Genomic DNA, 17380 nt, shown 5'->3' on the forward strand with positions numbered 1-17380 from the left:
GGGAAGGGGAGGGCTTGGGGGAGGTGGCGGAGGAGGGGGAGCGGGAGGGGGGCGAGAGGGTACCCGAGGAGGCGGCGGCGGAGGAGGGACAGGTGATCTCGCCCACGGGGAGGGCGTGGCTGTGGGCGGCGCAGGGTGTTAGGAGGAAGGGGCGCCCAAGGCTCGGGCCAGGGGAGGGGGGAGATGGACATTGGGGAGGGCCCGCGGAGCGGGGATCCCGCTGCCAAGTGGCGGGCTGGGGACCATTCCAGACCCCAGGATGAAGAAGAGCGAGAACAGAGCCCCGGAGGAAGGAAGTGGCTGGCTGATGGAGGCAGGAGAGGTGGGGAGGGCCCAGCGATTACCTCCTAAAATGCCAATGTGATACAGGTAGAAGATCCTTCTCTCAAGGTGTAATATTATTAAAGGCAAAATTAGCCCCACGGACAGAATCTAATTTCCACAAACTTGCCTGAGAGGTGATTTGTTTCTTAATCTAACATTTCTTAAGCACTTGGTGTTTTGCCAGACACCAGGGCTAAGACCTGGGGTTACAGCGGTGACTGAATATGATTGCTAATCAGTAAATAAGTAGTAAGTATTAGTAGTACTATTGGTCATTTAAAAATAAAATAACCTAAATTCTATAAATGTTTTAAGAGAGCGAAGGAAGCAACTGCACTGGTTGAATTAATCCTTACAGGGGTAAAGATTTTTTTTTTTTTCCTGGAAATCAAAGCAGGACGAAGGTAGTGGAGAAAGAACGGCAGAGCTGATGTTACTTTAATCAGAGCAGAGAACAGTCTGGATCCAGCTATGCTTTGCATGTTCAGTCCTCCATCTCAACAGCGTGACTAGTAACCATGACTTCCCTCTTGTAGAATTTGGGGTGGCCACACAGAATTTGAAAGACCTAGAGAACAGCCTGGCAAGTTTATAATTAGTATGGGAACCTGAACTTGTATTTGAGAGGTTCTGGTCAAACCCTGTTGTGTTACAAGCATAATGTGGTAGAAATCGGGGCCACATTATGACTTTTGTGGACAATTCTGCCTTTGTGATTTCCCCTCTCCATTAAAAAAAAATACCTAAAAGTGATATTTTACAGTTGTATTGGTGTAAAGACAAATGTATTAATGTTATGTGTTAGTACATTTCCTTCAACCTAGAAGATCAATTTTTCTTTTGATTTTAAATGACATGAAAACATTTCTGTGGCCTCTGAAAAGTATTGTGAGCTACATGCACAGTGCCCACTGCTTGTAAGAAAGAAGTAAGCTCTGGTGGTACCATTCCTTGATTCTGAATTTCCTCTTTTGCGGGGAAAAAAAAAAAAAACAGTTAAATTAAGAAGTACTCAGTTGACATAGAGGCGGAAAGACACACAGTGTAACTTTAAGAATTGATAATAAGGAATATCAACAGAAAGTACCAGTTCCTACTTGTTTCGGTCAGGCTCTTGGGGTCTTAAATCAGCTTCGAGTCATTAATGATACCTGTGGAAGTATTTGTCTGTGAATGTGTCTTCAACCATTCCAGTAGCCAAAGACTTCCTCTAGAGATCTCACAAATGTTTGAATCCTTGGATCAGGTATATGAGGTCTGTGTTGCCAGGACTAAGCCTGAATACAACTAAAGACACAGCTGGGCAATTATAATTGGGCAAGTTCATGGATGAAAGATCCATAAAGGTTTTGTGTGTGCCGAGGGGGTATGTGTGTATAAGGTAGGGATTGATACCCTGGAAGGCAATTACTAGCCTATTTCTTTTGTTGGCCTCATCACAACCCTGAGTTAATGTTTGATCCTTGCTGGCAGTACTGATTCATATTTGCTGCTCTTTGAGGGGCTTGTGTTTTCAGGAGAGACTATATTGATTCAGATTAATGCATAATAAACAGGCATTATGGTTCCACAGAAGTGTACAGTGGCACCCTTCTGTATTTTCATCGTGACTGCCGTTGCAGAGAGAAGGAAAACGAAGAAGTCCATAATTATAGAGCAGGTTTGGATAGGGGAGGAGATATCTGGGGACAGAAATAAGACCTTACTATGGAAGAATCGTATTCATATAGTTAAAGGGATGCCCAAGAAAGTGGAGGGAAGAAACAGTATGCCCAAATAGCGGGGAAGAACCCCCCCAAAATCTTCTAGGTCTGTTCAGGATGATTTTCTAGATGTCTGATTTTAAAATTTGGTGATTTTAAGTAAGGACTCAAGAAACTTCCCATCTCAGATCTGAATCTTTGCTCTATACCTTGCTTTTCTAACATAGCATCTCCTCATAATCTAGTTTTTACATACATGTCAGAAGGATGATTCATTTATTTATCCATTAAACATCTATTAAGCACCTGCTGTATGCCAGTCACTAAGCTAAGGGCTATAGTTAGAGAAAGGGTTAACATATGGTTGCTGACTCCAAGGAGCTCAGAGGCCAATAAACGAACTGCTAACAATACAGTGTGATACTAGGTAGTGCACGGGGTTTTATCACATCGACTAGGTGAGCCCCAAAGGGGGGGGGGCTAGCCTTGTGTTGGGAAAGGGCAGAGAGTGGTATGGGGCAGAGCAAACAGAGGAGACTGCACAGACATGGCCATAAGAGCTGAGCACTCAGAAATAAATGGGAGCTTTTCAAAGTGAGGGAAAGACATTACAAATGAAAGGAACAGCAGGCACAAAAGCTCAGATGCAAAGCACATTCTGGAGGCTGCAAATATTCTGTGAGACTGCGGTGGAGGCCCTGAGAATAATTGGGGGGGGGGGGGCTGGAGGGCAGCTGACAGCCCTCCTCTGTCGTCTGTCATGTAAAGGAGTTTCTTGCACTCAAGGAAGGCTTTAAGCAAGGGATGACTGAGAAAGATTTGGGTGGAGGAATGCTCCCTCTGTTGGTAGGTGTGAAGGGCTGACCGGAGGGAGTGACGCTGGCAGCAGGGAGAACAGGTGACAGGGCCTGTGGCAATGATCAGGGCTTGAATCCTGCTAGGACCAGCGGAGCTGAAGGGCAGGACCTGGAGGCCAGTTGTACTCAGGATTGACAGGACTCAATGACGGAGGGCACGGGAGGAGTTAGGGTAACTGGTACCTGGCTTTCTGGACTGGGTGATGGGGGGGGGGTGCGGTAAGCACTGAGAACGACATCCTGGGAAGAGAAGCAGATTTGGGACTGGAGATGATGAGTGCTCTCTGTCCCCCAGAAGCAGAATCCTGAGGCAAGGATGCAAGAGCGGAAAGTTGATCTGGAAGTGAAGGGAGGAGGCCCTCAGGAAGCGACAGCTGGTCAGGATTCTCTCCCCTCACGTTCGTGCTTGGGGCTCTTAGTCTGAAGGAGCTTCAGTACCCCTTACCTACTGCAAGTCTTACAACCTCCTTTTCCATGTGGAGGAACAGGTGGATGGACTGGGCTGGGGGCCGTGTGTCACCGGAGGCTACCAGCGTTTGTCCAAATGAGTGGAGAGCCCAGGACCTGCGAAGCGAGAAGCCAGGTCGCATGAAACGAAGTAAGAGCATGTTTATCCGCGGAAAAAAAGACCGGAAACAAAAACTAAAGCCGGGAGAGAAATCTGAAGTCACGCGGCATGAAATAATAGGCAGTGGATTTTGATTAAGTGGAAAATAGACTCCAATTTGGTTTTGGAGAGCTAAATTATTTTGCTGGATGGGAAAATACTGGCAGCAATCACACGAGTGTGTCTGAAATACTGGCCCATAAAGGACCAAGAATAGGCCGGCTCAGAGATGACCCCACGCACCCCAGCCTTCTGACGGGGAAAATGACGTTCGGTAGAGAAACACACATGCACACGCGTGTGTGCGCGCGCGCGCACACACACACACACACACACACACACACACCCTTTACATAAGCCAAGTCCTCCTCTCTTTCCTCTTGTCTTTCCAGGTGCCAGACTTGCCTTTCCTTTTTAAAAAATTTATTCACAAACGAACCAGATTGATCTCTCGGTAAGAAAGGGAAGCTCGTCAAAGTGGCCCTGGGGTGTCGATGAGCGCTGACAATCAGACTATTATCCCAAGCACTCGCAGCAGGTACCTGCGGAGACGCTCCCCGAGAGCAGTGGGAGACGAGGAGCCGCGGCTCCTCAACATCCCATGCCGGGCGTCCCCCGTGCCGGGCACTGTGGCGACAGCAAGGGTCCCTCTCCGCCATCCCTCGGAAGAAGAGCCGCGGGGGGCTTTCTCAGCGGCAACCCACGGGCTGTTGGGAGCGATGACCTCCCTCACAGACACACCCACGGGACCGGGCCAGCGCGCAGGTCACGGACAGACGGACGCGGGCCGCAACTTCACGGGGAGCCACGCCCCCAGGTGACGGCGTGCTCCTGCCACCCCCTCCCGTGCCGGGATGGCCCACCGGGTTTGTCCGCATGGCCAGTCTCTCCAACGTGACTGACAAGGTTTCTCTTGCTGTACGAAGCTCCGGAGGTGAAAGGCCTCGACAAGGTCATGCATTTTGGGAGAGCGCATCAGTGTGTGGCACGGAGTGGACTTGAATCGTGCTGTCTGTCCTCAGCTGAGACGATTCCTCCGATCAGTGCACTGTAGGAACAATGTCACAGAAGGAGGAAACAGAATGAGAGTAAGGTGTCTCTCGCTAGGACGGCTAGCAGTTTTCGTCGCTGTTCTTTGCCTTGGTGGCTCCTGGGCCGGGTCAGCATCGGAGCTCTCGGGACACGACTCACCATCAGCCCCTGCCCACCCCGGCCCCTCGCAGGGGGACTCTCCGAGGCTCGTGGGCCCCGATTTCCGACCCACACCAGCAGTGGCTGGCTCTGACACGAAGCTGGCTTCTCCCGTCTGAGCCCCTTGTGTGCCCGAGCCATCGCTCGGCCCCTGAGACCGGCATTCCCCGGTCATCCTCTCCGTGACCCCAGCCCTAGGATGACACTTGTGGGCCTCTTTCTCTGCGTGGCTCTCAGGCCTTCCACGGAACGTGGATCTCCGCCTCCTGATCCCACTCCCTCGGCCTGGGATGGCCAGATGGCTGTCCACACGGGACAGAGCTGGTTTCTGCGACGCTGACATCCTGCCTTCCGCGGAATGCCCCAAACCTTGACAAGAGTATTTGCATGAATTGTGGACTACCACCAGCCTGGACCATCTCCTGCACTCCTATTAGCTGGGTCTTCATTACAGATTTACAGTGATTGTTTCTGTCTTTTTGAAGCACAAACATTTTACTCACAGATAAGGTGACCTTTTGAAAACTACAGTATTGCTTTAGAAAAAAATCATAATTAATATGAAAATATTTTAGAATACATATAACTTATTCTTTTCAGATGATTTTTCATTGTAACATTCATTAAGAATTATATATAACTAAAACGGCCTATTCTATCTTCAGTATAAACATTCAATCATAACCCCTCTCAATGGTTGATTATATATTCCCTTCAGGTTTTTCTCTCTATAGCATTTACCCATCTGAAATAATATTAGATATGATTTTACTCCTATTTTTGCCTCTTAATAACTTCAACTAATATACATTTCCCATAGCTTCCTAATATTACATAATCAAAATAGACATTTTCGATGGTTCCGTGAACAATTTTATCAAGTACATTCATCACCATATAGTTAGCTTTTCCCCTACTGTTGGGAGCGTAGGCTATTTCCAAATTCTGCTGTTGTAATGAACACTACAATTACTTTCTTTGTGTATATCAAGGTTCCCATTAATAATTATTTCTCAGAATAAATACATAGCTGTAATATTTCTGGGACAGACTCAGAAACACTTATATGTTGCCAAACTGATTTTAAAAAGGATATTCCACTAACTCCAAGTGTGAGCTCTGAGAGTACTTGCCTTGTGAGTACTTACCGGCCTAGCCCAAAATATTTGTTTTATTTTGTCTTAAACTATATTCACTGATTACTAGGGAGATGGGCCATTTTTGTGCTTTCTACTTGTACACCTAAGGAATATTTGTATACTTTGTCAGTTTATTTCTTTCACATACTTACTAATTAAATAAGAGTATTTGCATCTTATTTGTGTATATGTGTCCTTTATTTAAATACAGCGTAAATATAAGTCACAATAACAACAAACAAATCCCAAAAGTAGGGATGCTGGATCATATGGGATTTCGGTTTTTAATTTTTTTTAAGGAGGCTCCATACTCAGTGTGGAGCCCAGTGAGGGGCCTGAACTCATGACCCTGAGATCAAGACCTGAGCTGAGATCCAGAGTCACACACTTAACTGACTGAGCCACCCAGATGCCCCTCTATTTCTAATTTTTTGGAGGAGGCTCCATGCTGTTTTCCATGAGGGCTGTACCAATTTACATTCCCACCAAGAGTACACAAGGGGTCTATTTTCACAGTCTCCACAACACTTGCTATCTCATGTCTTTTTCATAATAGCTGTCTTAATAGGTGAAATGTTAACCTCATTGTGGTTTTGCATTTGGTTTTGCATGTGGAATTGCATTTTCTTGATGATTAATTACATTGACCACATTTTCATGTACCTGTTGACTATCTATATGTCTTCTTTGGGAAAATACCTATTCAGGTCCTTTGCCCATTTTTAAATTGGATTATTTGTGGTTTTCTGCTATTGAGTTATATGAGTTCCTTATGTATTCTGGATATTAACCTCTTTTATACCTCAGATACATGATTAGCAAATATTTTCTCTCATTCCATATGTTGCCTTTTCATTTTGTTGATTGTTTCCTTTGCTTCCTAAAAACTTTTTAGTTTTATGGAGTACCGCTTGTTTATTTTTTGCTTTTGTTGCTTGTGCTTTTGATGTCATATTTAAAAAATCATGGCCAAGACCAACATCAAGGAGCTTTTTCTGTGTTTTCTTCTAGAAGTTTTCGTTTTTGGTCTTGCATTTAAATCTTTCATCTATTTTGAGTTAAGTTTTGTGTATGGCATAAGATAAGGATCCAATTTCATTCTTTTATGCATGTATATCCAGTTTTCCCAGTACTATTTCTTGAAGAGACTGTTCTTTCCCCATTGTATATTCTTGGCGCCCTTGTGAAAGATGAGTTGACCATATATGTGTGAGTTTATTTCTGGGTTCTCTATTGTGTTCCACTGATCTATGTGTCTGTTTTCATGCCAGTACCATATTGTTTTGATTACTATAGCTTTGAAATATAATTTGAAACCAGGAAGTGTGATGCCTCCAGCTTTGTTCTTCTTGCTCAAGATTGTTTTGGCCAACTGGGGTCTCTTGTGGTTTCATTTATCCCTTGGATGCAAAGATGGTTCAACATACACGAATCAACAAATGTGATGCACCACGTTAACAGAATGAAGGATAAAAACCATATGATCATCTCAGTAGATATAGAAAAAAGCATTGGAAAAAAATTCAACATCCTTTCATGATAAAATCTCTCAAAAAATTAGGTATAGAAAGAATATACCTCAACCTAATAAAGCCAATATATGACAGGTCCACAGCTATTATCATACATAACAATGAAAAGCTACAAGTTTTCCTCTAAGATTAGAAATAACACAAGGGTGCCCATTCTTTTCACTTCTAGTCAACATAGTACTGGAAGTCTTAACTAGAGCAATTAGGCAAGAAATAAAAATAAAAGGCATCCAAACTCAAGAACAAATTAAATTGTCTCTTTGCAGATTACAAGATCTTATATAGAAAAACAACTCTAGGGGCGCCTGGGTGGTACAATCAGTTAAGCATCCACATCTGAATCTTGATTTCAGCGCAGGTTGTGATCTCTTGGTCGTGGGTCAGGCCCATGTTGGGCCTGTGTTCAGCACAGAGTCTGCTTTAGATTATCTCTCTCCCTCTCTGTCCCTCTGCCTGCTCATGTTCTCTCTGTCTAAAATAAATCTTTTTAAAAAAAATACTTAAAAAGAAAAAACTCTAAAGACTCCACCAAAAAACCGTTAGACCTAATAGACAAATACAGTAAAGTTGCAAGATACAAAATCAATAGACGAAAACCAGTTGTGTTTCTATACACTAACAACACACCATCTGAAAAAGAAGTTGGGGGGCGGGGGACACAGTTCTAATAGCATCAAAAAGAATAACATACATTGGAGTAAATTTCACCAAGGAGGTGAAAGCTCTGTACATTGAAAACTCTAATACAGTGATGAAAAGAAATCAATGAAGACACAAATAAATGGAGAGATACCTTGTGTTGTTAGATTGGAAGAGTTAATATTGTTAAAGTAATCTAAAAATTCAGTGCAATCCCTATCAAAATTCCAAAGGCATTTTTCATAGACATAGAAGAAACAATCCTCATACTCACATACAACCAAAGAAGACCCTGAAGAGCCAAAGCAATCTTGGGAAAGGAGAAGACAATGAGAGTTTTTTTGATTATGAAAGACTGTTGAATCTCGTTAAATGTGTTTTCCGCATCAATTACTAGTGATTAACTGATTTTTCTCCTTTAGTCTGTTGATATAATAGATTCCATTGATTTATTTTTTAAGACTTTATTATATTTTAGAGCAGTTTTAAGTTCACAGAAAAATTGAGAAGGTATGGATTCTCCATATGGCCCCAACCCCTCCACATACACAAGCCCCCCATATCAGTATCATTCACAAGACAGATACATTTGTTATAATTGATGAACCTATACTGACACAGCATAATCTCCTAAAGCCTTTGGTTTCCTTCTTAGTGTTGTACATTCTACAGATATTGACAAATGTACAATGACATTTCGTCATCATTATAATATCATACCAAGCACTCTCACTGCCTTAAAAATCTTCTGTGCTTCAGCTAATCATTCCTCCTCTCTCTCCCAACCCCTGGCAACCATTGATCTTCTTACTGTCTCCATAGTTTTGCCTTTCCCAGATTGTCATATATTGGATTCATAAGTATGCAGATTTTTTCAGATTGGCTTCTTTCACTTAGTAATAGCATTTAAGGTTCTTTCATGTTTTTCCATGGCCTGATAGCTCACTTCTTTTTAGTGCTGATTAATATTCCATTGTCTACACGTACCATGGTTTATTTATCCATTTGCCTACTAAAGGGCATCTTGGTTGCTCTGAAGTTTTGGCAATTATGAATAAAGGTGCTATAACTATCCATGTGCAGGTTTTTGTGTGGACATTAAGTTTTCAGCTCCTTTGGGTAAATACCAAGGAATGTGATTGCTGAATCCTAAGGTAAGAGCACATTCAGTTTTATAGGAAACTACCAAACTATCTTCCAAATTAGCAGTACCATTTCAAATTACCACCAGTGATGTAGGAGAGTTCCTGTTGCTCCACATCCTCACTAGCATTTGGTGTTATCAGTGTTCCAGATTTTTGGCATCCTAATACATGGGAAGTGGTATCTCACTGTCATTTTAGCTTGCATTTTCCTTATAACATATGCATGTTATAACATATTCCCTTATAATAAATGATAAACACATAACATTTTTATATGCTTATTCATCATCTATACATCTTCTCTAGTGAGGTGTTTGTTAAGGTCTTTGGCTATTTTTTAATTGGGTTGTTTTTTCTGGTTGAATTTTAAGAGTTCTTTGTATTTTTGGATAACGGCCCTTTATCAGACATGTCTTTTGAAAATCTTTTCTCCCAGCCTTGTCCTCTAATTCTCTTGACATTGTCTTTTGCAGAGCAGAACTTCTTAATTCTAATAAAGTCCAGCTTACCAATTATTTCTTTCATTGATCATGCCTTTAGTGTTATCTAAAAATCACTGCCATTCCCAAGTTCATCTAGGTTTTCTCCTATGTTATCTTCTGGAAATTTTATACTTACATTTTACGTTTAGGTCTATGATTCAGTTTGAGCTAATTTTTGTGAAAGGTGTAAGGTCTGTGCCTAGGTTAATTTGTTTTGTGTGTGAATGTCCAGTTGTTCCAGCATCATATACTAAAGAGACTATCTTTACCATGTTGTATTTCTTTTGCTCCTTTGTCAAAGGTCAGCATTAGTACGTTTTTGAACGTTGAACCAGATTTGCATAACTGGGATAAATTCTACTTGGTCATGGTGTATTCTTTTTATACATTGTTGAATTTGATCTGCTAATATTTTGTTGAGGACTTCTGGGTCTAAGTTCAGAGCAGTCCTGTTGTGTAGGGGTTTTTTATGTTTTGTTTTTCAAATTTGTTTTTGGCGGTACCAGTTGTTCTAGTTTTGGTGTCAGGCTAACATTTGCCTCATAAAATAAATGAGAAAAATTTCCTCCTCTTCTGTTGTCTAGAAAAGATTTGGTATAATTGGTGTTTGGTAGAATGCTCTTATGGAACTAGATTTGAAGAATTCTATTTGGAGGAGTTTTAAAACTACAAATTCAGTTTCTTTAGTGGTCATAGTACTATTCAGATCACCTATTTCATTTTGGTTGAGTTTTGGTAGCTTGTGGTTTTAGAAGAATTGGTCCATGTCTTCTAAGTTGTTAAATTTATTGGTGTAAACCATTTGTAGTATTCCTTCATTAACTTTTTCATAATTAATAAGATCTGTAGTGATAGCCCCTGTTTAATTACAGATAATTGGTGACTTATTTCTTTTCTATTTCCATTCTTTTCAGCTGTATTAGAACTTCATCAATATTATTTTACTTTTTATGAACCAAAACTTTATTTCATTAATTTTGACTATTATTTTCCTATTTTCAACTTCATTTATTTCTGCTTTTTATTATTTCTTTCCTTTTTCTTGCTATGGTATATTTTACTCTTCCTTTCCTAGTTTCTTGAGGTAGAAACTTTGGTTATTGATTTTTGATCTTAGCTTTTTTCAGCTATAAATTTCCCTCTCGGGACTGCTTTAGTTGCCTCCCTTATATTTTCTTCTTGTTGTGTTTTTATTTTCATTTCTTTTGTGTATTTTTTATTTCCTTGGAAACGTCCTCTTTGTCACTTGAATTATTTAGGAGTGCTTAATTTTCAGGTGGTTAGAGATTTTCTTGTTGTTGTTTTTTTTTCCTCTGTTAGTGGTTACTAGTTTGATTACCTGTGCTCAGGAAACATGCTAAGTATGATCACAATGCTTTCAAATTTGTTGTATTTTGCTTTATGCCTCTAGATGTTTATTTTGGTAACTGTTACATGGATGCTATTATTGGGTAGAGTGTTTTATATATGCCAATTAGATACTGTTGGTTGATTATGTTGTTCAGATTTTCTATATCCTCTTTGATTTTCTGCCTAATAATTAATTCTTCAATTGCTGAGAGGCATATGTTGAAGTCCCTGACTGTAGTTGCAAACTGATCTATTCCAAATTCAGCTCTATTAGTTTTTGCTTCATTCATTTTAAGACTCTGCTGTTTGCATACACAGAGTCATTATAGCTAATCAATGCTTTGACCTTTTTATTATTATGTAATATCCCTCTCTGTCTCTGCTAATTTTCTTTCATCTGTAGTCTACTTTATCTGATATTAATATAGCCTCTTCTGATTGTTTAAATCAGTGCTTGTATAGTCGATCTGTTTCTATCCTTTTACTTTCAACCTACCTATAACATAAAATTTGAAGTGAATTTAATATTTTATTTATTTATTTGAGAGAGAGAGTGTGTGAGAGAGAACATGAGAGGGGAGAAGGTCAGAGGGACAAGCAGACTCCCTGTGGAGTTGGGAGCCCAACATGTGACTCAATCCTGGGACTTTGGGATCATGACCCGAGCTAAAAGTAGTAGCTTAACCAACTGAGCCACCCAGGCACCCCTTGAAGTGAATTTTTGATAAACTGCATATATTTGGTCCTTTAAAAAATATATTTTATTTATTTATTTATTAGAGAGATGGAGAGAGACGACAAGTAGGCAGAGCAGCAGGCAGAGGGAGAGGGAGAAGCAGGCTCCCTCACCGAGCAGGGAGCCCGATGCAGGACTGGATCCCAGGACCCAGCGACCATGACTCAAGCTGAAGGCAGCTGCCCAACCAACTGAGCCACCCAGGCGCCCCTATTTGTTCCTGTTTTTTAACTCATTCAATGCGTCTTTTTATTGGTGTATTCAGACCATTTACATTTACTATAATTACTGATATATTAGAACGTAGGTCTGCCATTTTATTATTTGTTTCTTAATTGTTCCTTTTTTCTCTTTTTGTGTTCCTGTGGATTACATGAACTTTTCTGGGAATTCATCTTGCATTATTCATAGTGTTTCTGAATGTCTCTTTATATAGCATTCTTAGTGGTTACTCTGGATATTACAACAAAAATATGTGATGTAGTACAGTCTACATCAACAGTTTGCGACTTTAAGTAAAGTGTGAACTCTTACTTCCATTTAGGTCCCTTTACTCTCATTGCTTCCAGCCATTATTGTCTGGATATCAGATGGTATTATAACTTTTGTTTCGGTCATAAAATACGATTTGTAAAATTTGGGAGAAGAAGGATAGTCTATTGTATTCAGCCATATGGCTGCCCTTTCTATTGTTCAAGGACATAAATTACAAAGATTAGGGCAGAAATAAATGGAAAAAAGACCAGATAGACAATAAAAAAATCAATGAAACTGAGGGGTTTTTTTTAAAAGCTAAAATTGAAAAAAACTTTAGCTAGACTAAGAAAAGATTCAAATAAATTATAAATTAAGTGGGAGACATCACAACTGATACCACAAAAACAAAAAGGATCACAAGAGACTACTATGAAAAATTATGTGCCAACAAAGTGGACCTCCTAGAAGAAATGGATAAATTTCTAGAAAGGTACACTTATCAGGACTGAATCATGAAAAAACAAAATCTGAACAGACTAATAATGAGTAAGGAGGTTGAATCAGTAATAAAAAAACTCCCAACAAAGAAAAACCTAGGACCAGATGGCTTCACTGGTGAATTGTACCAAACATTTAAAGAAGAACTAATGCCAATCCTTCACAAACTCTTCCAAAAAATCAGAGAGGAGGGAACATTTCCAAACTCATTTTATTATGCCAGCATTACCCTGATACCAAAGCCAGACAAGTACACTAAAAGAAAATCACAGGCTTTTATCTTTGATGAAGATAGATGCAAGAATCCTCAACAAAATACCAGCAAATGAACTCAACAGCACATTAAAGGCATCATACACCATGACCAAGTGGAATTTAACCCTGGAATGCAAGGTGGTTGAACATATACAAATCAGTAAGCATGATACATCACATTAACAGAATAAAGGATAAAAGCCATATCGTCTCAATAAATGTAGAACAATTCAACATCCTTTCATGATTAAAAAAAAAAAAAACCACCTCTTAACAAATGAGGTATAGAAAGAATGTATCTCAACATGACCAAGGCCATATATGACAAGCTCCTAGTTAACATCACACTGAAGGGTGAAAAGGTAAAAGCTTTTCCTGAAATATTGGGACCAAGACAAGGATGATCACCTTCACTACCTCTAGCCGTTATAATACCGGAACTTCTAGCAGAAACAATGAGACAAGAGAAAGAAATAAAAGTCACCTAAACCGGAAAGGAAGAAATGTAATTGTCTCTGTTGATTACATGATCTTATATATAGAAAAACCTAGACTCCATAAAAAAACCTCTAGAACTAATAAACAAATTCAGCTAAGTTGCAGGATACAAAATTAACTTCCTTCTTGATGCTTCAAGATTCCTTCTATTACAACTTCCTTTCTGCTTGAAGAACTTCCTGTAGCCATTATTTAAGAGTAGATCTGGTAGCAACAAATTCTTCTAATTTTTCTTTTTCTGTAAATGTCTGATTCCCTTTCACACCTAAAGGACATTCTTTCCTTTCAGAACTTGAGAAATTCTATACCACTTCCTTCTGCCTTCCTTGGTTTCAGATGAGAAACCCACTGCTTTTCAAATTGGTCTTCCCTCATAGGTAATGTGTCATTTCTGCTGCTTTCAAGGTTTTATCTTCGCCTTCAGCTTTTGGAGGTTTACTTATAATGTTTTTACACGATTAAAAAAAAAATAGCCTGTTGGGGCTTGCTCAGAATCTTGTATCTGTGTGTTTTCTTTTGTTAAATTTGGAGTGTTTTAAGTCATTTTTTTTCTTTTTTAAAAAGACTGTATTTATTTATTAGAGAGAGAGAGCACAAGCAGGGGAGAGGGAGAAGCAGGCTCCCCACCAAGCAGGAGCCCAGCACAGGGCTCAATCCCAGCACTGTGGGAATATGACCTGCATCGAAGGCAGACTCCTAACTGACTGAGCCACCCTGGGGCCCCAGATGTTACTTTTTCTTTTTCTTTAATATTTGTTCAGCTCCACTCTCTTTCTCCTCTTCTCTTGGGACTCCAATGCTACGAATGATTTCCCTGTTATCCCACAGTTTCCTGAGAGTCTGTTTATTATTTTATTCCAATCCATTTTCTGTCTTTTTCAGATTGGGTAAATTTTACTAATTTGTTCTCAAATTCATTGATTCTATCTGCTGACATATTTACTCTAGTATTGAGTTCATTTAGCAAGTTTTAAAATTTGGGGTACTGTAGTTTTTCAGTTAGAAGATATCTGTTTCAATCTTTTTCATAACATATTTTTCTGAGATTTTCTCTTTTTTCTTTTATTTCACGAGAATTTATTATTGCTTGTTGATGCTTTTTGTGATGGCTACTTTAAACTCCTTGTCAGATCATTCCAACATCTGAGTCATCCCTGTGTTGGCCTCAGTTGTTTGTCTTTCATTCAACTTGTGATTTTCCTGGCTCTTAATATGATGGTTGATTTTCTTTTCTTTTCTTTTCTTTCTTACGATGGGTGACTTTTGATTGCATCCTGGACATTTTTACTATTATGCTATGAGACTCTAGAGCCTATTTAAATCTTTTATTTCAACAAGTAGTTCTCTGTTTAGGTTTAGCATGCAGGTCCTGACCTATTTTTTTGTGGTGTGGCTTGATTGACAGCTTAATTTTCAAAGCCTTTGTAGTATTTTCTGGAGTAACTTTGCTTATCTGGTGCTGCAGGAACTCCCACTGGTCCCTTGTGGTGCTGCTTCAGGGGAGCAAAGGGGTTGCCCCAGTCAGGGACCCCTGATGTCTCTAGGTAGAGGAAGGGAATCAATGGACCATTGCGATGAAGAACATTTCCAGAGCCAAGCAACTTGTTGCGCAGAGCAGAGTCTCTCTTGCCAGTGCCAACCTAGCACTTGGTGTCTCTTGGCAAGGGAGGAGTCTCAGGTCTGGCAAAGGAGGAGAACACTTCCTTTAGCTGCTTGCTTTTAGTGGGGCTCCTAATCAACCCCCCCCTCCCCCCGCCAGCACTGTCAGGATCACCTGTGTTGTCAGAAGGCCTACTATTTGATCTGGTGAAGAAATGAGCCCACCTGGCCTGCCCTGTGGTGCTAGGTTGAGGGTCTGAAAATGCCAGGCCTGGGTGGCCTTCTTTCGTTGGGTGGTGAGACATCCCGCTGCTGTGTTGTTCCTATGGTCCTAGGATTCCAAACCAGCTTGCCTTTCTCTTCCCACCTCCTGGAGTGTTCCTTTGGTTGCCGCTTGAGTCCTTTCCAGGGTTTATAGTTGCACTTAGCAGGGAGGAGCAGGGAGAAATGGGTCTAAGCCATCTTGTCCAGAACAAAATTGCCTTCTAATTTTTAACTATTTATTTAAAAACTAAAGAACAACCGAAGAAAGTATCATTCTGATTGTTATATGATTGCTACTGGAAATAATTTTGGTATAGAAATTAAGGCATTTAAAAAATGATCTGCTCCAGGTGTACAATATACGAGCTATGCTGCTGAGAGGGAGCAAAGTAAAAGGAGAGATCAGAAAGGCTGTGGAGAACAGCCTTGAAGTCAAGGGTGGAAAGAGTGTTAAGAAGCTGAGAGAGGTTATTATTTTATTTGCTTTATGATGGGATTAGAAACAAGAGCATCTGAAGCATTAGGTTGCTTGCCCAAAATTGCTTTCACATTTGGCTGCAGGATGGTTGCAGAATTCAGGATTATGACATTCCAAGACCATGGTAACAGCACACTGTTTCCCAGGGTGCCACTTTGAAACTCCAAACACAACATTTTCTAGAAGATAGTCTACAATAGCTAAGTACCTTTTGCCTATCTAGCAAATGAACAGAAGGTTTCAAAAGAAACAAATGTTTACTAAATTTGACTAGTATTAAATGTCTGTTATTAATTGTCTCTTAAGCACCCTGCATGGAGGGGGCTTAATGTTCATGAATTCATTTCAAGATAATAATTACCACTGGAGTGCTTACTCTTAGAGGGAGACTATTAAATTATAATTGGCATTTGGATAAGTCTGTAAAACCAGTTCTTATGTCTTTTTTTAAGCGTCTGATTTCTCAAATTTATCTGTGACAATTTCTAATATTTCACATTTCTCCAAGCTTCTTTTGCCCGTGATCACTTTCATATAAGCTAAACCTTTGTTCCCAATAGTATATGCAGGATTCCCAATAAAGGCTGACTGCTTACTAATTAAATGTGTTTCAGTCTTTCATTAGATCTTTTTATACAACAATATCTATATCCCTGCCTTTTTCAGGTTCAATTTTTAGAAATCTACTGAAAGACTCAAATAAATAAATATAAATATATATACACATACGTGTGTGTATTTATATATAAATTTATAATATTTACGAGTCTTTTTCCAAAGAGAATTTTATTTTTTGTTTTAATGGTGAGGCTTTTTGTTTTTTAAGATTTTATTTATCCATTTGACAGAGAGTGAGAACACAAGCAGGCAGAGCAGCTGTCAGGGGGAGAGGGAGAAGCAGGTTCCCTGCTGAGCAGGGAGACCAATGCGGCGCTCAATCCTAGGACCCTGGATCACGACCTGAGCCGAAGGCAGACGCTTAACCGACTGAGTCACCCAGGCACCCCAAGACATTGTTTTTAAAGAAATTTAAGACAAGAGACTTCCTTCCCCCAAAATCCTCCAGGAAAACTATCTCTAAATGAAACCAAACTGCAGATAGCATTCTGGATGAAATTCACTACCCGATACAGAAGGTTTATGTATTTTGGCAAGTGCAATTGGGCTGTGATTATTTGTTATTTTGAGGCATGGGAAACTACTCACTGGAAATAGATTAAGGTATCTTTGGAAAATCTCTTAACACTTTCAAGATGTTGGGATGCCATCTCACCTACCCTGAATTTCCTCCAACACATGAAATGGCCTCTCGGCATCCAGAAAAAGTGAACCAAGCTTCCAGAAGTGTCTGTCTTGCAGTGAGCTGACACTTCTGCCTGAGGTGCAAGTGCTTTCAAGGGTCTTAGCTTCCTCCTGCCTGTCTGAGAGTATCTGTGGTAAAAGTTATGATGCTTTGGTAACTTCAGACCTCAACTCATGGCTGAGCTATTAAATCATGACTCTATGAGCAGGTGAGATGGCAAGGATTTGAGTACAAACGATCAGGTTTATAAATTACAGGTGCAAGAATTCACCCAACAGTATAATTATGACTCAACTTGGAAGA

The 17380-nt window shown here is 40.2% G+C and overlaps 1 long non-coding RNA gene across 1 annotated transcript; it reads left to right on the forward strand.

Annotated features, from left to right (window-relative positions):
- The first annotated feature begins 38 nt into the window (after nt 1-38).
- LOC123394732 lies at nt 39-6000 on the forward strand. The gene is made up of 2 exons (XR_006609473.1): nt 39-369; nt 3180-6000. It is a non-coding gene; the product is annotated as an uncharacterized LOC123394732 (long non-coding RNA).
- The last annotated feature ends 11380 nt before the right edge of the window (nt 6001-17380 follow it).

This window comes from Mustela putorius, unplaced genomic scaffold (genome assembly GCF_011764305.1).
Source record: "Mustela putorius furo isolate JIRA1106 unplaced genomic scaffold, ASM1176430v1.1 tig00003836_pilon_pilon_pilon, whole genome shotgun sequence".
Taxonomy (NCBI): domain Eukaryota; kingdom Metazoa; phylum Chordata; class Mammalia; order Carnivora; family Mustelidae; genus Mustela; species Mustela putorius.